The 23,207-nt window shown below is 36.9% G+C and overlaps 1 protein-coding gene across 2 annotated transcripts in view; it reads right to left on the bottom strand.

Moving 5' to 3' along the window:
• The window catches only part of LOC124169816 (pyruvate dehydrogenase (acetyl-transferring) kinase, mitochondrial), a 105,034-nt gene that overhangs the window by 81,499 nt on the left and 328 nt on the right, over positions 1 to 23,207 (bottom strand). The window lies entirely within an intron of this gene.

Genomic DNA, 23,207 nt, shown 5'->3' with positions numbered 1-23,207 from the left:
CAACAAGCAAGAATAAAGTATGATATGTGGACAGAACAAAATTAATTTCTTTTTCCTCCTTTCACAACAATATAAATATAATATATAATAATATGTATATTATTCACAAACATCAAAAAGATCATCCATATCACCATGGGACAACAACCAATCTTTGGCTTTTTTACAAAATTTATTTATACTCTTTAACTCTTTGATCGAACAAGGTAATTTATTAAAAATCCTCGGCCCCAAATAAAGAAATGATCTTTTAAATAAAGAAAGATTAGGCTTAGGAACTAGAAAATTTACATTTATTCGTCACCAAAAAAGATCGGTAGAGCAGTAGGTATTTTTCTCATGAAATATACAAGAGAAAAACGATAATATGGAAAATTCGCAACAAAAATCCTAATAATGATGAAGAGAAAAAATATTTCGGAATTTTCAAACGATTGTTATGCCTTCATTTGCTTTCTTAATATTCTAGGCCATAAGGAAGCATTCACAGACTCTTAATACTCCCACTCACAAACCCCTTTCACCGCTAATGATAAGCACAATCGATTTAATCACGAGTCCCCTGTTCTAGTACCCCTTTCGCTCTAAAATACTGGACCCTTCCCGCCCATTCGCCACTCCCGAAGGGTCCATCAAAACCCTAGCAGCACCCTCCGATCAATATATCCTAAACATGTCCGGAGCAGCTGTTCGAGGCCGAGGGCATACCCTTGTAATCTGGGGGTGAGTGCTTACGTGCGTGGGTAGAGTCGACCCGGATAACCAGGGCAATCACGATTTTCAGGACCTACTCTTTTTCCTTGTAAAGCATTGCAAGCTGGGAACGTGAGACTCAAGATAAAAGTAGGAGGGTCATAAACTCGAGAAGGTGAATCAGTACAACTATTTGGGCAGCAAGTTAAAGGAAAAAGGACACACCCGCAGGAAAAGAATTGCACTAGCGATGGAGGTTTTCATGAAATGGATGGATTTGTTAAGAGGATCATTAGGTGAAATTTTGCAAAATAGACTAAAGAAGATTCTTATACATGAATTGGCATGGGAAAAATATTCCTGGACCGGGAATCGAACCACGGACCTTTAGCTTTCCGGATATTAAGGAGCCTAGATAGCGTAGTGGTTTTCGCAGTGGCAGGGGAAGCCAAAGGTCCGTGGTTCCATTCCCGGTCAAGGAGAAATTTTTCTCATAGCAATTCATATATCACCGCCGTTCATGCGGTAGGCTAGAAATATTACACATAGTTAAAAGGTTAAAAGTCTGATAAGGAGTGAGAGCTTTATGGAGCCGAAACATGGACGTTGACAAAGGAGGACGAGATGAGACTAGACGCGTTCCACTCGTAGGAGTGGATAAGAATGGTGAAGGTGAAGTGGACTGAAAAGAAGGTGAATGACGAAGTGCTAGACGTGGTGGGCGAGGAAAGAAAGATTTTAGATAAGAAAACCGAAGAGACAAAGGTTTTGGATTGTACGATTGCCGAACTTTAACTTCCCATTGCACTTAAAACGTATTTTTTAATTAAATTAGTATAAGTAATAATAAATCACTTAAAAATAAAGCAAATTTCAAAATTATGACTTCATTAAAGTTCAAATTATACACATTCGAAAATTGACCGTTTACCCATCTGCATCACAATGGTTATTTTTAATCGTTTTAAATGTTTTTAACTTCATGAAATACAAAATAATAAAGTTAATCTAAGGCCAATTCAAAATTCATTGTGAGTTTTTTGCAATATGTATATTTTTTGAGAATTATCTATCCACAATGGTCACCTGAATGAATTTGAATGGAAACGCCCATATACCAACCTCTAAAGTAGACTATTAAAATTTCATATTTTCAATACACAACCAACGTAACATCATACCTTTAAATTCATTCACTTAGTGCCTTTAACCCAATTGATTGGAAAATAAAGATGTCTAGCTACAGCAGTACCTAGCCAACAAATCCTGGGTGAATGCCTCGGGGGATATAGCACGTGTTAGCGTACGCATACAATCAAAAGTGAGCCGACTGAAGTTAGCCTTATTAATTACGAGCGCCCTCTAATGAAACCTCAAGGCAACATGCTGTTATTCCCCTCGAGGTGAAGGATGAGAATGCCACGAGAATCAAATGGACGGTTATGTATGCACAGATCGAAATCATTCCGGTGGAGAGACAATTCCGCTGAAGACACTGAACTGCAATGCTCGGGAGTATCAAAATGAATAAAAAAGTATTACATTTTACACATAGCTGCACTGATAAATGATTTCCATCGCTCTCATTAAACATAATTAGGATGTGAGGCAAGGAATTTCTTTACGGATGTAGGCTAAAATAAACACTTTTTCAGCCGTTTTTCACAGATTTTTGGCCCAGGATAGAATATAGATTGGATTATGTTATGAATGATGAAAAACAAAAGAAGGATGATAGTGTTAAAAGACAAATTGTAAAGGATGTAGGGTTAAATTAACACTTTTTCAGTCTTTTCTGTAGATCGTAGTCCTAGGGTAAAATACATGGAGAAGATGGATGTTAAACAAAAGAATTATGTCAATTTTAAAAGACTAGTAGCAAGGAATGTAGGCTTAAATTAACACTTTTTCAGCCTTTTTTTATAGATCGTAGGCCTAGGTTAAAATACAAGGAGCTGTTGATGAAGGATTTAAAACAAAAGAACTATGTTACCATAGACGGATTTTTGGGGGGGGGGAGCACGGGAGCACGTGCCCCTCCCCTCTTAAATAATGGACAACATTTTCTATACGGTTGTCATTACGTTCGTTTTGTTTTGTGTATTACGGATCCTCAATCATTTAATTTCATATTTATAAATTTCATATTCAAATAAAGAGAATATTTCGTACAGTAATGGTTGTACCTTGTTTTTAATCTCAAGTAGGAGAAGATAGTTTTCCTGGTAGACCCTTGTGCCCCGAGAACAAAAATCCTTGCCCCTGAACTGTTAAAAAACTAGTTACAAGGAATGTAGGCTTAAACTAACACTTTTTTCAACTGTTTGTATAGATCGTTCGCCTAGGATGAAATACATGGAGTATGTATGAAGGATGTAAAACAAAAGAATAATGTAACTGGCAAAAGGTTAGGCATAAGGAGAATTGAGCGGAGAGCTGCGTCAAACCAGTCTCCGGATTGCAGACAGTTGATGATGATGATTTCTATCAGAAAAACACCCCAATTGTTCCAGATCATTCGGTGACCTCGTCCTTACGTTCGGACGTAAAGCCTATTATCGTTCTATTTCGAAAAAGGCCCCCTCTGAGAAAACACCCGACATTGAACCCGGGCGACCTCTAGCCAACCATACCTAATACTAGCTCCTATCGAAAAAAATAGAGGGAGTCAACGACCGATGGCAAAGCAACTATTTTTTTCCCTTTTTTCAACACCCGACGTGCCAATTTTACGCGAGAGATCGCTCGTTATCAAATATATTGTAGTACGAGACGACAAAACAGACGGGAGGGTTGGCTAAAAAACACGGAAGCAATGAGATGCGACATAACATTGTTATAATGTTTATACACGTCTAATCAGATTCCATCAATCAAGTAAGCTTTTTTGCTTTGAGGATCGTCATGGTACGACATCACTTTGCTCGCGTTGTTTAATATTTGCTAAATGGGGACCATAAAAGTTAGAGCAGATGATTTGTTTAATTAAATAAAAATCAAGAGATTGTGTTAGTGTGCGTGATTTTTACGTTACCGCATTCATATTGATATCAGATATAAATTAAGTATTTAGGTTACCGCCTTCTTTCGTTCCAAAAGTACAGCTGCCCACGAAATTCGCTTTGGATTTTGGTCGGTTTTTTATGTCATGCATATATCCAAGTGTAACTATGTTTTTCGTGTCTTATAAAAGTCAGTGACAAATAATGATGTCACATTATGTTCTTTTTCTTACATTCTGCTCCACAAGTGTTTAATTGATAAGTAAGAATCTATTAAGAATTGCGACATATAATTCTCATAATACTCACAAAACCTAAATTACATATTTTGAAACGTTTCAATTTCACAATTTGAAACATCCTTAAATTCGAATGAATGTACTGTATCTTTTGATATGAAAAATATTGGATTCTACGTCTCAAACTTTAAGTTGATTCTATTTGACACTGACATCAAAAACTTAAATTAATTGCAAACCAACGGCAGATTTGTGGCAAAGACATATTTATTTCAGTTTAAAATTAAAGGTAAGGTCAGAGACTATCAAGAAGATTCACTTCAGACGGTCTAAAAAGTACTTCTTGTGCACAAAATGTACTTCTTATGCCCAAAATAAACTTCTTTTGCTCAAAATTTACACAAAATCCCGTGAGAAGGAAACAAATTCCTCCAACTTCTAAAGCGCCTTGCTGCATCTCCCAAAAATATTGCATGGACACCAACGACCAGAAGGTCAAACTTTCGAGGGCCACCTCCAGCCAAGGACTGGGAGAGAAGGTAGAGTCAATGATCCGGACAGAAAGTTCTATGTATTTCTTTGATATTGGCCCAGATTCAACTGGACTTATATCTTAATAGCGAGGGGATGACGAAGGCGTCCCACAAAAGCAGCCGCAGGGTGTGCCAAAACGCATTAACCTGTCACGGCATTATTCTTTTAAGCGGACTAGCGACGTGACGGCTCACAAGTAAGAACATTTAATATAAAGTGGAGCACCTAAGCACCGGGATATTCCTTCAATACCCGGAAATGATATAAGTTACATCACTTGGTAATCCTGAGCTAACGTACACCGTAGAAAAAACATTTACAGTCAACCGATATTTTTTTTGTTTTTGAGTTGACTATTGGATAAATGCATTAGGATAAAAGATAAAGTGAAATGATCTCTACGGTCCTTATTAATTAACAATTAAAAAAGGTTATCCAACGGCCGAAAAAATTTGCTACAACTCGTCAAATCGTTCGGTTGGTGCGTAAGTATGCGGCTATGGTATTCCCTGGCGAGGAAGTAATATTCCCGTAAACTACAACAGGAGGGTATTCTGGTTTTGGTTAGACGAGTTATACCAGATGGTACCGCTATTGGAAATCCTTTCGAAATTTTAAATAAAATAAAAGGTTTACTCAATTTGAATACGGAATTAAAATAAATTTCCCCCACAAGAATATATGTTTGTCTACTTCCTAAAGTTTAATAAGTAAAAATAAGAAAGTTTATTAAGTAAAAAGAAAGTAGACAATCCAGTGGCTTAGCCAGGAATTTCGTTCGGGGGGGGGGGGGGGTCCAAAACCAGGGGGGGAAATTTTTTAAAAACAGGATAGTACTAAGTAACTAATTTTAACGCTTTTCATAATCGAAATCTTCATCTCTTAAATGTAGTTTCATGTAAAATCATGATTTTTCAGTATTTTGTTTTCTTTTAAGAAGGAAAATAATTTTGTTTTTACATTTCGGGAGGGGGATCCGGACCCCCTAGACCCCTCCCCTGGCTACGCCACTGCCTATAACTCTCCGGGTAGACGGCATATTTCGATCAACATTCTTCATTTGAAATTAAATGCGGTCTGACGTATTTATGAATATAACAACAAACGATATGGCGATTACAAGCACAAAATAATAGCATAAAATGTCATATTTTGTTCCAAAGTTACGATGATAATGGCCAAATGGATTTTCAAAAAGAGGCAAAAGTACCAACGAAGATAGATGGTAGAACGAATAAATATACAATAAAATTCATGATTCATCCCTAATCCACGGAAATGAATTCTGGAGAGGAAATTGAGGAGAAAGGTCATACGCTGGACTATGTGAACAGCGACATTCATACACACTTTCTCGTCGAGAGAAACGCTGGCAATTATTAGACGAGTATATATTACCACACAGTACAGGTGCGAGAAATTGCAATAGAAGTATTTATGGATGATCTGTAATAATGCCAGCCATGAGAGTGCAACATTTGTGTAGGACACTCAAGGTTAAAGAAAGTACAAAAAAAATACCTAAGAAACGACAGTAGATGATAAAATTATTGCAGGGAATATGGCAGATCAGAGGAAATGAAGGTCGACAATAATCGATAGCGTTAAGCAAGAGAGCAATAAGCAATATTTCAAAAATGACACGTCAAAAGTCATTTTAAGGCATTGATGATATCCCAATATGTGCTGAAATTTTTGATAAAATATAAAAATAGATAGAAATATTTAAGCGTGAGACTCAGAACAAATATAAAATTTAATTCCTTCCATTCCAATGAAACCGCAACCAACTGCTTGGAAGCCGAGAATGGTAAGTAAAATATTGAGCTAGTAGGAAATATAATATCAACGTTCTGTTATATAAGCATCACTAGTTTTTTCTATTCAATATGTGTAGACAGATAATATTTAATAATAATACACGCCGTGGGAGTTTTATTCACGTGCCTATTGCACAGGGCTGAATGCCCAGCGAGAGAAAGAGCTCCTTCGGAGGAGTTTCTAAGAATGCTAAGACCATGAATTTATACTGGAGAGCTGAGGTTGCCACTTTATTACCTACTGGTAAAACTGCAAAACAAAATGGGCATTTTAGCAGTTTATTTTTAGACTAAAGCGATGATGTAGTATGAAGTTATGTCGGTCTGTGTTGGGTCTTATACCTATTCAAAGAAAATTATAAATAAAATTGCCTTTAGAGTAAAAAAATGCCTATTCTCCCCACCAGGAGTAAAAAAGTTATATGAATAATCAAAAACAGATGGAGTAGATGGCAATAGGCAAGTGAAAATAGAAACATGCTCAAAAAATGTAAGCTAGGATAGATTTACTACTCGGCTGATTACGCAGAAAAAAACGTTACGTAGCGAGAAAATCACTTAAATAAAGAATTCCTTGGGGAGAATTTCCTATCTTTGTTTTGTAAATGTCAAGAATTAAACTTCATTGATAAATTTGCATGTTCAACGATATTTCGTAGCTTCAACTAATTCTCGTGTGCAACCAAAAGTTATACGGAACACAATTTTTAAACGATAAATTAAAAGAAAGACCAATTCTATTCAATTAAATTACGTATTTCCATAGGGAACAGAACGAAATACATAACAACAGAATTTTCAATGATCGAAGAGTATCACAGATATAACTTATAATGGAGGCGTAGAAGATACATTGTCTGACAGTTTATTAACCGATGAAGAACACTATTTGCACAACAACTCAAGCAGCAATCGATTACGTCAAAATATTATCGGTTATGGCACTTTGATTCATCAACTATTCTGTTCGAGCTTGCTTCTAGAAGTTTCGAAAGATATTCATATTGACGTGAACGATTATCTCCGGAGATCTAAGCTGGCTTTGACCTTGATAATAAAATCGACTCATTAAATACCCAGCGATTAAATTTTAGCCTCACTTCAAAATACATTCATACTTGAATTGCTTCAATCGACTGATAACCGCATGCGACGTAAAAGGAACTATCAAAATAGCTATCAAACACAGCACACCTATACAAAATAATTCACGTGAAGAAGATAAGAAGACGCACAGAAAAAGATAATCTTCTCCTTCCCTTTTTGTGTTGATTACGAGATACTCGACCGCAAACAAAAAGCAATCTCCTTATAAACATATCAAGGCGATTCTCACTTCTACATATACGCAGTGTCATTGCTGGCTAATGGTAATTAATTCTTTACCAAAGCCAAAATATTTTCCAATGAGATCTAATTAAATTGGAGTTCAATCGAGGAAAACATTGAGATTTTTACCGATTCTTAAAAACAAAATTCTACAGCTTATTTCATTTATCTATACTAGGCCAGAACTTACCACTTTGTTTTTTCATGGTAATTTAAAAAATAGCATAAAATATAAATGACCAAATAAAACCTTAAGAATTGACAGCGTAACTAGATAAAAAAGTAGAGAACCAGTTGATAACAGCATAGTTTAAATGCAGTTAAAATGATGACTTATAAAAAGCAGAAAGAGAAATAAATAATTACCTTTGTCGTCAATTACACAAACGTAATAACACAGTCTATCTGATCAGAATATTTCATTGAGCTCATTTTCATTTAGCTTCATTTACTAGATAAATAGTGTGAACCATAAAAGGGGAATCAATTTACCACGTTTGCGTGCTTAGAACATGTAAGCATCAGATTACACAAGACATATAACAAAATATTACAAAAGATCACTTCTGATATTCTTTCCAGGAATTCCCTATTACGAAAGAACATTAAGGGATCAATACAGGGGATAGGGGTTAACCATCTCCTTAGGCAACAACTATTACCCACGGTTTCCAGCCAATCAGAGCAGCAAAATTCATGCATAATTCCCGGGTTACCAGGAAAATTTTTACATGATTCCAAGTTAAACTTTCGCGATTACTGCGAAAGTTAACAATTCTAATACAGACAAAATTACTTCAATACTTGTAATTAACATTATATTTGTGTGTTTACCAGGACAAGGAATAGGATTTTTTAGCACGATTGTATTTAAAATTTAAATGTATTCAATGCAAGCCGAGAAGCTGCTCCGACCTCATAAGTAGATACTGACGTCACCTGGCATTCTTTTCTTCGTGTTTTTAAAATCTTAATTGATTCAAAACTGCTAGACATTTCGATTCTATTGTCTTGTTTGAAATTCCACGTTTCGATGCGGCTGTAAACATTCTACTAAGATATTGCACTTAAAAGTACGACAAACACATTTTAGGCCAGAAATTGGGTGTAGAACTGGTAAAATTTTATTTGAAATAAAATATTTTGAAATTATAGGTGTGAGTAAAAATTCATGAATCATTCATGCATAATTACAAGGACATTAACATGCAGTACCGTAACTATGGGGGGGATGAGGGGATAGACCGCCCTCCTACGCATAAGATAAATAAAAAAGTTATTTAAAAATATTGCCTAGTTTTGAATTATAAGAACTGCATCTGCTTAAATTCAAATTTTTATTGACAAAATTATGTAAAATGTAAATTCAGGCATGTCATTTTTCAAAACATTTCCCGCCCCAGGCCATCTCACCCCCCCCCCCCCCCAAAGCATATTCCTAGATACGCCACTGTTAACATGCACCAGTTAATGTCTGTTTGCATGAATGACTTTCGTGGACCGGAACGGAACATGTACGAATGCATGAACCAAATTAGAACAGATTCTATTTTTCGGTCATGCGTTCGCAAAAGTTGGGTGGTTACACGGTGCATTTTCGTGTTCTTTCACGCATTCATACGTTTAGATATTAGCTTGTACGTGTTAATGTATCGTGTAACCAGGCATTAAAAATTCACGCACAATTCCCGATTTTCCCGGTCGCTTGGACACCCTGTTACCCCTTCTTCAGCTTATTGTTAGATAAAACAAGCTCGATGGAAGGAAGGCGACAAAACGATACAGAACGCGCTAACAGAATCTTGTTAAAATAAACGTAAAAAAAACCTCAATCCCTTCAACTAGCGGTGTGACGTCAGCGAAAAGAACGGAGAAGCGAGGAAGGGTATTCTCACCGTAGCAGCAGATCCGCCGAAAAATCGAAGACGAGGAGAAAGCAAGGGGATTCCGCGAACCCCAATCCTTAACCACGTGAGCAAAGCAGGCTCCTACTATCCAAGGTGACCCCTTTAAAAAATAAACTCAAATGGCAATAAGGCGTCGAAAATAGTAGTGGCGCGCGGGCGGCCAAGGAACTAGCGAGGGCCGACGGACGACACATCCTTCACATCCATTGATGACATCAGCTGTTCTCGGGAAGTAATGAGCAGTGCAAGGCTCGGAGGACGTTCCTAAATGCACGTACTTGTTACCACCCTGGGAAGTTAGGCGGCAATTACGATGGGAGAGAGTAAACGGTGATGAATTACATAATTAATACACTTACAGGATAGCATACCGTGCGCCCCAGTATATAAAATTTGATTAATAAGATGTATTTCCTTATTAAAATTCAATAAAACTTGTTAGGATCACATTTTACATACTAGCGAGTTATCGTCGAATAAAAACATTTATACGCCTACATGAAACCAAGGGTTCTACAATACACCTACAGCACAGGATACCGTGTGCCCCAGATTATAAAAATGTCAAATTTGATTAAAAAGATGTATTACCACATAAAATTTCACCAGCAAGCCTAACTTGAACAAAAATTTAGATTCTGGCGAGTTGACAGCGAAGAAAACATTTATGTGTCTACATGAAACGCATAGTTCAACAAACTACCAAAAGGATAGGATAACCAGTGCCCCAGAATACAATAATGTCGTATTTAATTAATGATAATGTGTGTTACCATAATAGATGCCATTAAACCTTATTTGAACTAAAATTTCGATTCTGGCAAGTTAACGGCGAAAAATACGTATTTGCATCTATATAAAACCCAGAGTTCAACATTATAATAATTAAGTCGTCTTCATTTAATGGGCGCTTTCAGGACCATAAGATCTATTCTTAAGATAAAAAGTTCACCCGATGAAATGCATCCAAATAAAACGGGAGTAAGAACAGCATTTCAAAACAAACTTATAAACTGAAGTGACTGAGAAATATATCGAATTTATCATCTAGAAAGAAAAATTAATATAGTAAGAATAACTTTAAGGAATTACGATCGATTCCTTGAAACAGAATTATCCCAAGCAATTAATTTTCACATGATATTTCTCGTTGATTGAAGATATCGATGGCTAAGTTCTAACAACACGTATCTCAAAAATAGCATCTTTCCGGGAGAGCAAAAAAATACGATTAATTTCTTTTACTTGCACATGAAATTAAAAACCATAAGTTCATAAAACTGAGAAAGAATCATTCATTTGCAAATGAAGAGTTGTTCTTTGCTTGTATTTTATTTTTTAATGTTATTACACTTTGTTTAAGATACCTGTCTCAAACCGGCCGAATTTTAGATACGTGTTGTTAGATCTTAGCCATCGATATGACAATTAGTTCAGCAATAATTCAGACATTAGGTAATTACTCGCGGGTATTTTCCGTACGACGTGGCATCCTTAGCTTACTCTATACTTGGACGAACTTAATGCCTCACTCTACATAAAGACAATTATAGAAAGGAAGACGAGCAATTGACTAGATATGCTATTCTGTTCATAGGGTTCACAAGGATAAGGACGAGAGGGTTTTTCCAGATTCTCAAGTCATTAAGTTCCACAGCAAGCGCACGTAGGAAAGAAAATAAATTAATTCTTCCAAAGACTTCTTTTATAGTTCATAGCTCTCAAAAAATAATATTGTACCATCCGATACGAATTCAGATTTTTAAAAGTCGCTACGCTAAATATTACGTCCACTACACACACGACGACACACGATAATACGGTTCTCAGAAAAAATACATTGGGGTTTCCATGCTGACCTCGGCCTTCTGTTACTGCGCAGTCACCCTGAGAGTCTTATTAAATATTTCCTCCGAGGTTGGGACAAATATTTTCCACTAGAAACGTATCTACTGTGTATATGCACGAGCGAAGGCAACAGCCCATGGGGTCTATCGCAAAGAACTCCCATCTATGAGGATCTAAAACCCTTCCTTCCACTATTACAATTAAAGTATTCTACCGATTAAGTTAGGTTTGCTTGGAGTATTTTAAGAAGTATTCCGGCAGTCTCCGGTCCTCTCGTGAACTTCCCTCTTCAATTCAAAATTAGGCCTACTCCCTTTTAGTCTATCGAAAAATCTTATTCTCTTCCTTCCTCACCCTCTTTTGCCCAACATTATATCCTTTAACACTGTTTTCAACATCCCCTCCCCCTCAGTGCTCGCTCCATCCATGCCTTCTGTCCCCTCCGTATCTCAACCAGAAGCAGCCTCCACCCACCATGTCCAGCACTTAGTTGTTCCTCCTCTTTTCCGTCCATCTAACATTCTCCATTCTTCTCTAAATCCACATTTCGAACGCCTCCAGGCTTCTCTTGTCCTCCTTCCTCAGTTTCCATGTTTCCTCACCGCGAAGCGCCACACGCCAGATCAGACTATTCACCAGCAATTTCCAAAAATAATTGTATCATAGCATCCAAAACGAATCAATATTTATATTTTTTAAATACTAATTCACTTATTAATTAATTTTTTATCATGGATTAATATTTTGCACGAACAACACACCTACTGCGTGCAGCACCTAAATAGATTGCATGACTTGTAGTGTAGCCTACTAACCTATGTAAAACTTAATGATTGTTTCTTAATTTTATTCTTATTTCTAACAGCATATGGTAGTATAATTTGTTGGTATACGTGACGTTTTTTGGACAGTGTGGTGTGCATGTGGGAGTCCAATTGCATGCTGCATGCTGGTGATTGATCACCCCCTGCCAAACACCCTATAGGTGACTCGCAGAGTATTATGTAGATGTAGATGTATGTGCACGGTCGAAGGCTTACACCAGGGGCTCTTTCGCAAAGAACAATGAGAATCTACCTTCCTTCCCTTCCACTATCCCCCAAAAATTCTCCCATACCAGCATGAATGCTGCACTCCAGAGGGACGGACTCGTAAGACAATGGTCGATGACCACAATAGGGTGGTTTCCTATTATTTTTTTATTGCCTTAATCGAAAGATTATTACTCCTGGAGTACGTATTTCACGCTTTCAGATTTTTTAATGACAATATCTATTTTTCGCGATTAAATGAAAAGTGAAAATTTTCAAGCGCGCGAAAACGCGACGCTTAAGTATGAATGCCGGGAAATATCTCCGTGAGACGTATTTCTGGTTCCCCTTCCCGCCCGGTGAGGTGACCTTGAGGCGAGGCTTAACGGTGATACGTCGCAGGCTGCTAGGGGGTAGCTGAGTACCTTGCTGGATGGTACGGCTTGGCTTAAAAAAGGTTTATTAATACCTTATCAAACGAAGAAAACTTTCCGACCTTAGCCAGTTTTAATAGGTGATTATTAAGATATGTTTCCCTGAGCTCTGTGCCTCATGCATGCAATGGTAACCTCAGACGATGTATAACTCATATCCTCTAGTGTAGAAACTAGGTCCCTGTGACGTCATGTGGAGTGGAATCGCATGGGCGCCAATCTGGCCTTTTTCAAATGAGGATAAAATTTGACCCTTGCCATTCGTCTAAACCGGTATTTCAAAAACCAAATAATTTGTGTATTATGAATACAGTAATGGTGGGTAACGAATCGCAATCAATGCCTTTCGTTTTCTTTGATGAAGGAAACTACCCTATTAGGGGCGCAAATCATGCGCGAGCAAAGCGTCACCGTGTGTGATCCCGCCAGAAGCCAAGACGCCGCGGAAAGTCCCCAACGCAGCTGCACGGAAAATTCCCGCGCGGCCGCCGATCCGGTTTTATTTTGGTGCTGCCCGAATCCACAGGTTGCTGGACTTCTCTAGAGACTTCGAGCGAGGAGTCGCAACTATTATAGCGCGGGGTAAACTCTCGCCGTCGACCGCGGGAAGACGAGCCATCCGAGACAATGAGCCGCAACGTCCCAAAGAAAGTTTCCGAGGAAGTTTTTCGTCAGGTTGATCGGAATTTTCTTCAATGAGGGCGTGGTGACCTATCACGGTACAGAACATTGGACTGCTCAGGCTACCTCCATGCTTCCTATAAAAAATATTCTACCCGCCGATATAAATACAGAAAATATAAGTGCAATTTACCGTTTGCAGGTTTATTTTTTGGAACCACGAACTAGGAATGGAAAATTGACTTCGAATACTGAACACCAATACTTTAATTCCGATTACATATTTCCGACTAACAATGACAGATAATAATCGAAGCCATGGTTGTGAATAATGAAGTATGAAATGTTGAAAAAGAATTGTAATTTCCTATAAGTAACAGGTATTATTTTAAGTAGAATATTACAGTTACTGCATTAAATATTGCATTTATTGCTGCATACAGTGAAAAATATTGGTCGCTATTAACGTCAAAAATCCTTAAGCTTGAAAAAAATGCAATCACAAGCCATGGAGTTTTTTTTTTAATACCGGGGAAAATAATCTACTAATTTGACAGTTTCTGACATATGGCAGGGGCGTTCGAATCCAAATCCTCGATTAAGCCTTCGGACGCCTCAAATGATATCCTAGCGATGCGAGGTGGCCCTGAAACTGGCCCCCCTACCTTGACTGTGTTAAGTTCACACGTGTGCAGCTTACAAGTGGTAGGAGCAACTACACCCTCACATTTCTGAAACCAACCTACCGGTTGAAGAACCGGGAAAGATATTGAAATTTATATTTATTAAATGTATCGTTTGGTTTCCATAGGATTGCCCATGCAGGCATTTTTATCAAAAATCACGACACCCAACGACAAATAACTAATATAAGCTTTGGACTAAAATTAAAAAAACGTGTCCCAACGGATTTACCATGCACACGAAACTTCACGTTCTCAATCATTTATGATTGTAAACACCCGATACGTATTTAAATCTTAGCTGCAAACGAGTAATATTTTTTCGTACGGAGTATACATCTTTTGTATTTGAAGTCTCCCAAAGTTTTGCCAATGCTAATATCTCATTCTTCCTACCATGGGACAATTCTTTCAGCAAACATAAATTTCGGGTGGAGAGATCTTATCATAACTCTGTCTCAAAAAATGTTAAGTTAACTTCGAAAGATTGTGGCGTTATATTCACCTAAAAAGTCCTAAGGAAACAGGTTATTTATTTATTTTAAAGATAGATACACATACTAACACATACAAACAGCGTTGCCATTTTATAGTAGTCGTGTAACAATACATAAATTTGAGAACATAAAAGCCATATAACAAGAGGAAACAACAATAAAATTTACAAAAAAGACAACGAGAGTCAGTAGTTACAAGCTAGTTAGGTGACAGATAGGAGAGGGAAAGGCTTAAAGAATTTCAATTACATTTCAATTTCAATTACGACTGTCCTAAATCTTTTATAAGCCCTCTCCAAAACGAACAATCTCTGCTGTACTCAGAGGAAAATTTAAAAGTCACCTTACGGAAGAAACGAAAGGAAAGTCATTTGGCATTGACGTCCTCGATAAAAAGTAATGGTACCTGGGAGTTTCCACCCGTAATCACAGTGAAACAATGACTATTTTTCGTGCGTCAATTCATTACATCACGTGAAAAAGAGCATTTCGCCATCCCAAAACATTCAAATGAGGCATGAGAGAAAAATATTAAAGCAATTTGAAATGACAGAAGCACAACTTGAAACAAAAAATTTCTCTCCTCTCATAAAAAAAAGTTTCTCTAGACAATCCGTCATCAAAAATGTTACACCATCACACCTTGAATAGGTATAACATTTTTTCTGTAATTTTTTCACGTAACTAACAAGACATCACAGAGAATAATGAAAATATGTTTCCAGTACTTTAAATTTCGTTACCAAGGATACAGGCTATGATTCGCAAATAGACTGAGCAACATATTCTCTATCGGAAGTGTCTTGACACGACTTCATTAAATTTCGATTGCACACAGAGTTAGGTTAGAGCGTGCGAAAGGATACTTAGGGAAAATTAAATTTAACATTATTAATGTTTGAATTAATAAAAAACGTAATAAATCTGAGGTTGAGTTTTTGCTCCTCTCTTTGGAATAGAAGCTGCCGCCAATACACGAGAAGTGATTCAGGTATGTTGCGAAGTTTTTTAATATTTTGTTATTTTCTTTCTCTGTATACTTATTTTCTCTGCTTGTTTTTTTTTACTGTTTCGCATTCTTTGATTTCGCACTTCAGCAGTTGGGTGAATGTAAAAAAAAAAAATGCACGCAGCTCGGGCCAAATTAAAATCTGAAACTTGGTATTAATTCGTAAATGAATGAGTCAGCAACCTTAAAGCGAGGCAAAAGTCACGAAATTTATCAAATCTATGTATATACATATTTCAATTATTATTTTTATCATGAGGAATTAATATTAAGACTATATCTTCTGAGATAAAAAGCGAGTGATAAGTTTAAACTTGCCGCGTTCATCTTGGCCGAAAACAATTAGAGAGGCAAAAAACCACTTCAACATCGACAAAAGGGGTCATGACATCGCTTTCCTCGAGCAAGGAGACAATTTATTTTGCCGTGTGAACCCATGAGCCCTTGAATATTTATTTCTGCACCAAAAAAATATCCAAAGATGGAAACGGATATCCACTGAAAGCTTTCCAAAATTAAAACACTCTTAGCGACCCTGAAACCCTAAAAATGTTGAATCTCATCAAAATTTTAAAAGCTCTCCTGAAATAAATTCATTCAAATTCAAATCAAATCATTTTAACTCATGGGCGCCCGTTGTGCCGGCGTAAATATTTGGAAAAAGATGTTTTATCCACCCAATGTAATTACCTTATACCCACACAAAGTTTTATTCCTACATTTCCATCAGTAATGAAAATATGGGATTTAATTTTTAAAATCCAACAATTCCGCGAATAACCTTCCTTACTTACGCGCGATGATTAACACGTAAATCGTATCCTGAACATTCTTTTTAAATCAGTCCTTGACTGAACAATTGGCCCCAATAGACATTACATTAAAACTCATTACTGATCATTTCAACTAATTCGGCTATAATTTGAATATTAAGAGCCCCATCTCAATCCATTCCTTACACATGAAAATTAATTCATAACAACATATAAATAATTATAATCAGCAACTGGGATACAATCAATACTCCGTACATGCACATATTTTATTGCATAAGCTGCTACAATTCATCAGATGCTACATATGGAGTATGTTTCTTTATGGAAGCGAGGCTTGGACGTTGACAGCAGCAGAGAAGTCAAGAGTGGAAGAATTCGAAATGTGGTGCTACCGAAGAATGATGAAGATAAAATGGATTGACCGTGTGAGTAACCAGGAAGTGCTAAGGAGAGTAGGAGAAAAGAGAAGCCTCCTAAAAACATTAAGCAGAAGAAGGGACAACTTAGTTGGCCACATTTTGAGGCACGATGGTCTGATGAAGACAATCGTTGAAGGACAAGTGGAAGGGAAAAAGGGCAAGGGACGGCCCTGAATGAGTTATTTAGGATAGGTTATAAAGGATGTAAAAGAGAATAAATATGTAGCTATGAAGAGATTAGCGGATATGAGAGAGAAATGGAGAGCTGCGTCAAACCAATCTTAGGATTGTTGACTAATGATGATGAAGCTGCTACAGTCATGAATGAACAAACAGACGTCAAACCCATGACGTTACCGCAATCTGTTCCATTATGACATCAAGTGAATCGGCTTGAACCTTTTTTTGTCGACCGCTAAAATAATTTCCGCCAATTTTCTTCCTCCAGCGTGCAATCCGGCTCACTTCGATTCTACTTTCTCTCAACATTAATTATACTCCCCGCCACACCTATGTCTCACAGAAAGCAATTTCAAATAAATCCGGATTATTTTCGCCAGGCACTGAAATTTCGATGTTCCGGGGGACCTCAGCGATATGGACGAATTTTAACATGCTCCGCGCGTCAATTTCGACAACTATTCTATCAGATGACATGGCGAACAAACCAAATCATCAAGTCAAAATACCGCACCTCTGCCTGCAGATAAAAAGATATTCACTTTTCTAAAGGATTACTCGTCTAAACCAGCGCCCTAGTTTCCACGGCAAAAAAATTACGCTCTTGACGTTAGCGCGACGAGATGCATGACCTTCGGTGACAGCAGCTTCAAACATTTTTTGCGCGCACAAAAATGACGCAATCGTAGTTGACGAGGAGGAAGTCGCGGTGAAGTCATGTTTAATGAACTGAAACAAATAAAAGTGAATACAGCTCTACACTTCACGCTGAATGTGCGCTGAATCAGTGATTAAAAATGCACTTTCAATAATATAGCAGATTATGTTCGTGAAAAGACGTTTTATGAGATTGATGACGGTATGATTATTATATCGTCGTTATTCCCAACCCATAATCCACAGAAATCTAATGAAACGGCCTGTTTACACGAAACATTAACACGTACGAGTTAATATCTGATTGCATGAACGACTTCTTTTGGACCGGAAGGTAACATGTACAAATGCATAAATCAAATTAGAACAGGTTTTATTTTCTGTTTATGCATTCGCACAAGTTGGGTGGTTACTCGGTCCACTCTGGTTTTCATTTTCGCGTTCATGAATTCAGACATTAACTTGTACGAGCTAATTTAAAACTCAGAGAAAAATCAATCTTTATCTAAAAAACATAAGACAAAATCAGATCAAATTGTAAGGATATAAATTATTAATTCTTAAGAAATATCATTCTTGATAAAGCTAGCCTAGTTACCATAACATTCTCCTTTAGCAGCCCAACCCTCTCTTTCGTAAGTCAAGAGTCAATGGCTATTGCTTCACCCGCTTTATCTACTTCTTCGATTTTACTAATACGTACGCATTTTTACTATTCCAGTCACCCTTGAATTTATCGGCCTAGTTATTTCGTGCAGTTAATAATATAACATATTTTTCAACAAACGGATAATTCGACAAAATAAGAGTTAAAAAGAACACAAGCAATTTTTGCCGTTAACAAATAAGGTGGGCTAATTAAATTTAATACATTTATAAGCTAAAAATAAGGTCGGTGAAAATGATCTACAAGCAATGCATTTAATTCGATGCAAAAGACATCAGAGCTATCCCCACACAAATAGATCGGAGCAAACATACATGGTAGAACCGACAAGTCAAGTAAATAATCCCTAAAATGTGTATGAAATTTTACGAGTGGTTGTCAATGGCTAATATAATGGCTAACTATATAATGGCTAATCTTTAAGCGGTGCTTACTCCAAACTCAATGAAGGATGAAAATTAAGTCCAATGAGAACTAACGAGATTGATATTTTAAGTGATGGCAAAACATACATTCTGAGGGCGGAAAAATCTCACATAACCATTTGCAGGTCCATTTAGTACCAATGAAGGAACTCGTATACACAGGCACTGAACACTTGAAGTAGCTGCACAACTTATATGCGCCTATAGTTTATAAAGCTAACTTTCGTTTGTAGTGTAACAATTCTCCTTGACGACGGGAGAAAACAATGGGTATGAAATAATAATGGACAACAATTCTTGTTGAGATCGCTAAAATAAACATAAGCAACGGAAGAGGCAATGGAAAAGGGACTAAAAAAATATCGTGTGATATCGAGCAAAAAATCTTTCTACATAATTACCGTACTTACGAGTTTCATTTAATTAATGCATAAATGGAAGATAGCACACGTGGAAGACAAATGAAGAGATCGAAAAATCTCGCAATATAAAAAAAATCAACTGAGAGACATTGAAGACCAGGATATCAGTCTTTAAAGAATACTGACCGGTATTTCAAAAGAGCCAAGCAATTACGGAGGCAGACCTAACTGGAAAAAGCCAGCCGAGGAAACCGTCTACACGCCCTGAAGGGACAGCTGTACGCTATGCTCTTTCCATAGCGATCTCGAAGCGACCCAAATTCAAGCCCCCAAGATGAAATTGAGAACGAAAGCGTTTGATTCACGACGTGACTAGGATGCATTCAAACTAATATCCTAACAAATATGCATAGAACATAATTTAATACAAACTGCGCTTCATTACTTCTTATGACCGTTGTTAAAAATTGCTACAATAAAGAAAGTAAGTTAGCTGAATTAATTAGGATTTTAGAATGGGAAAGTCTAACCGATCGAAGGGAAAAATTAAGATTAAATCCTTTGCAGAAATTTCAAGTAGAATAATTTTCGCCAAATTTTCAAGATAGTATTTTGAGAGAGCCTGATTGGGTGACGGTGAAAACGATCACAATGATAAGATTAGGGAAATAAGACTGCAGAACCGAAATATTTTTAGATGCAGTTTCTTCCGCGTACAATAAGAAACCATGATACCTGCGATAATTTAGCTGTAGGATAGCCTCACTCGGGAAAAGTATAATAAATAATAGCTTAGTATCTTTATAAATAAGAACGATTTGCATGCATTATTTGGCATGTCATAACTCATATGCATGAATCACTCACTACGCTAACTTTTCGTTTCCCTATTAGTAAACAGTGGTTCAATTTAGCAATTAAATACCGATTCACAACACAGTATCCCTTATACCATGTATTAAAAAGGTCACACAACAATAAAGGTCCTCGATAACATACAGGCCGGGTAAACCTATGATCCTAGATTAGATTCCCACTTCCGGGAAAAATTTCCCGCCCAAAATAATTCTAAGCCTTTCTACGTGGACTAGAATACAGCAGATAGGTCCGTGAAAAGAGGTTTTAGGAGACTGATGACGATATGTTTACATAATCGTCGTTATGCCCAACCCGTCACCCACAGTAATCTTACGTAAGACCTCTTAAATAACGCTTAAAAACAGCTGGAGGCCAATAAAAAAGTTCATCATTTCTCAGTTAATCGATTCCGGTTGGAGTTGGATCGACTCATAAATTTCAACAGATTAATGAACTCTGACCAGAAGATAAAATGATTCTAACGTGCGAAATTTATCTCGATTAAAAAATATAAAAGATTTTCGCAGAGTCAGCTTTGATGAAAAAGGCAACAAAAAATAGGTAAAGAATTTATGTGTGCATTTAAGGTGCCTAGATTCGAATCTCACTGGGGGCGAGTGTTTTTCCAATTGAATTTGGCAAGGTATTATCTCTCCTCTTGGATCAAAACTGATCTAATGCAATCGATATTTTAAAATAAATTACAATTAAAACAAATTATAATTCATTTTGCATGAATTTTTCATTCTTTAAAACAAGATGAAGCATCCACTAGGCAGCAAACAAAACGTGTTTGACCGAAGGAGTGGTATGCACAATACAACAAAAAAATAAATACTAAGTTCTGCAAAACTTCGGCCTAATCCTATTGTCTTGAAAATTCGTGTCATTCGGTACGGTTCATGACAGCCACGATTTTCGAAATGCGTCATATTTTCTTCGGCCTGCGGTCAATCCGCAAGAGAACAGTCCCCGACCTTTTCTTGTACACAATGCAATCTAATATCATTCGGGATTTTAACTATTCTATCCTAAAAATATTACGTTTTAGAGACAGCGAGCCGAAAAAAACACAACAGCCCCTCCCGACAATAGCAACCCATATTACTTCATTAGTACCCCAGACAATGTCACCCATGCAGGAAGTTAACATTTTAAAACTCCATCCATATAACAATTCCTGTTCAATTAATATGGCTAATTAAATGTGCACCAGTTTCCATTAGATTTTACCACAATCGGTAGATCATTTTCATAACAATAATGATTCAAGAAATACAGTAACATTTAGCCCACAGAAGCCGACCCCCTAGCAAAACATAAAAAGTAGCATATTTTCCTTATAGCGATATATGTATTTTAAATGCAAGTTACGATATAACTAATTTTTAGTTTCGCCAGTAGTCAATTTAGGAGTTTATTTTAGATTTTCCGGTTCCAATTCTTACGGCGTACTCAATAAAAACTATTTTGCCGGCATTGCATTCTTTATATCGTACAAAAACATCAACGCGTGTGGAGTAGGAGCGACTACCACATTCAAGACTATAACACGGATCACACAAGGTTAGAATACAATATCGTAACTCCCGGATAACTCCAACGCATATCTGATTGACTCCATCAATATTATTTTGAACGTAAGCATTTTAGAGAGACGTCTCCAAAGTATAATAATCCTTTTATTTTTCTAAAAATCATCTATGCTTTTTTCATGCAAAAAATCTGAAGCGTAATTATTAAACATAGTAAATAGGCTGAAATTATATCCGGCTTCAAAATTCGCACGTATTTCAAAACATTAAAAGCGCGCGCATGACCTCGAAAGGCAAGCAGAGCTCTCATAGAAATTGCTTGAGACCAAGATGCCGGTATATGAGCAACGAAAGGTAGTATATGGTTAGTTGTCGCTATCAGCTGGACAGTGAGACTTACGGAAGTGGCATGTCCCTGAAATTAAGGGTAAGGGAAACCTCCACCATCTCCCAACATGTGTCCTTCCCAGGGTCAATGTTATACCCGACAATCAAAAGTCACCAATCGATAAACTACGTGAATTTCACCTAACAGCTACCCATCACCTGATATTTACTTAAAACGCCGGCAACGTTTAAAAATGAAATTTACCTTTTTTTTGATAGAAGGTAAATATTAGAAATTCAACAATCGCGGAAAGAGGTAATAATCGTTTGAAAATTACCCTGGAAACAGGGAAAAATCATTGGTACGGCTGGTATTTCATTGGCCGCAATGCAAAACAAGAATGCCGAACGAATTGCATAATTATAATTTTTTCCTAAAATACAACTCAAAGCCGAAGGATGGAACAACCAAAAAATCATGAGGAAGAGAGCGATCAACCCGTCGGAAAAATAGCGTGCAATCAATACGGATGAATCAATCGGAGAAAATTACGAGCGCTCAAATTGAAGGCTTATACCTAAATAATCAAAGACAGAACAGAGGTGGATCCATTGAAATAAATTTCACCGCCGCATAAGGAAAGCTGCACCACTGTATGTGGACTCTTCCTGAGAAAGGTTTGACTGAAAATAATAAATTCTCGCCGACGGTACCCAGCTCACTATAAAAATTTCTGCGATTCTATCGATGCAATATTTTATTCGACGAATTAAAGAATTTCACGATCAATAGACAATTAAAATCCCCCTTTTCGATATCAGAATATAATACGATTTTTCCAACATCGATGGTGCAGCCCTTAGTTCGAAGAGAAAATATACATACGATTTTCGGGACAAAAAATAGAAGTCACCTTAAAGAGATTATTAGCTTAAATAATAATATTCATTTTGCATTTAAAAACATATTTTTCAAACATCGGAAGCGACTCCACTACCACCAATATTCACCGAAAAAAATACGCACATTCTTTCACTGAATAATACTGAAATTCTTAAATCAATTTAAATTGCATAAGAGACAAAAAATTTTCTGACTTTCCAAAAATAGGTCAAATAAATAAAGTAATAACAAAGAATGTGCCTTGAAAAAGCCACGGAGTCGGTACAATGCCTATCCCATCTCATACCGCCAGCATCACAACAGACGTGACAACAATCCTACACCCTGTCATGTCAAACAAAACAAAGCCAACAGGACTTTGATTTTTCGTCAAATAATTAAAAATGCTATCTGAAAGTAACGACACATGAAAAGCGAATCGTACTGACGCTCAGAGAAGATTTAATCGGT

This window comes from Ischnura elegans, chromosome 12 (assembly GCF_921293095.1).
Source record: "Ischnura elegans chromosome 12, ioIscEleg1.1, whole genome shotgun sequence".
Lineage (NCBI taxonomy): Eukaryota > Metazoa > Arthropoda > Insecta > Odonata > Coenagrionidae > Ischnura > Ischnura elegans.
Note: the sequence above shows the minus strand (reverse complement) of the source record. Positions and strands in the feature narration are given on the sequence as shown.